This window comes from Penaeus monodon, chromosome 34, assembly GCF_015228065.2.
Source record: "Penaeus monodon isolate SGIC_2016 chromosome 34, NSTDA_Pmon_1, whole genome shotgun sequence".
Taxonomy (NCBI): domain Eukaryota; kingdom Metazoa; phylum Arthropoda; class Malacostraca; order Decapoda; family Penaeidae; genus Penaeus; species Penaeus monodon.
In genome coordinates, this window is record NC_051419.1 from 8970245 (window position 1) to 8970688 (window position 444).

The 444-nt window shown below is 34.2% G+C and overlaps 1 protein-coding gene across 1 annotated transcript in view; it reads left to right on the plus strand.

Annotated features, from left to right (window-relative positions):
* The window catches only part of LOC119594807 (basement membrane-specific heparan sulfate proteoglycan core protein-like), a gene marked incomplete at its 5' end in the record, with an annotated part of 219836 nt that overhangs the window by 1419 nt on the left and 217973 nt on the right, over positions 1 to 444 (plus strand).

Genomic DNA, 444 nt, shown 5'->3' on the forward strand with positions numbered 1-444 from the left:
AGATATATATACTCAGTATGGATCTTGAAAACCTGAGTATTTCCAGATATGCTTTTTTTCTTCAACAAACTTCAGTGTAGGCCCTAGTAGGTCTGTTTGCCCTTTTGTCAAAGCATTGGAGTGTTTTGCTATACATTTAGCATACTTTTCCACTCTGTACTGAATTTGTGAAAGAGTTCCTTTTAAAATGAAAACTTCCCAAGCTTGGTATAAATATTACCTCTGATTCTACATCCTACATTCCCTACCTATATTATCTTCCCGAATTCTCCAGGTATTGAATTAATTTCCTTTTGCGAACTTTGCATTGGTTCTTTGTCTAGTACCTGTACAGATTTCTCACGTATGAATTATATTATTGTATTTTCATATTCCCTATTTTTAAAATCGCAAAGGCAGTGGTATAAATAAAAGTGCCTCTTGATGCACCGTATCTACGAGATT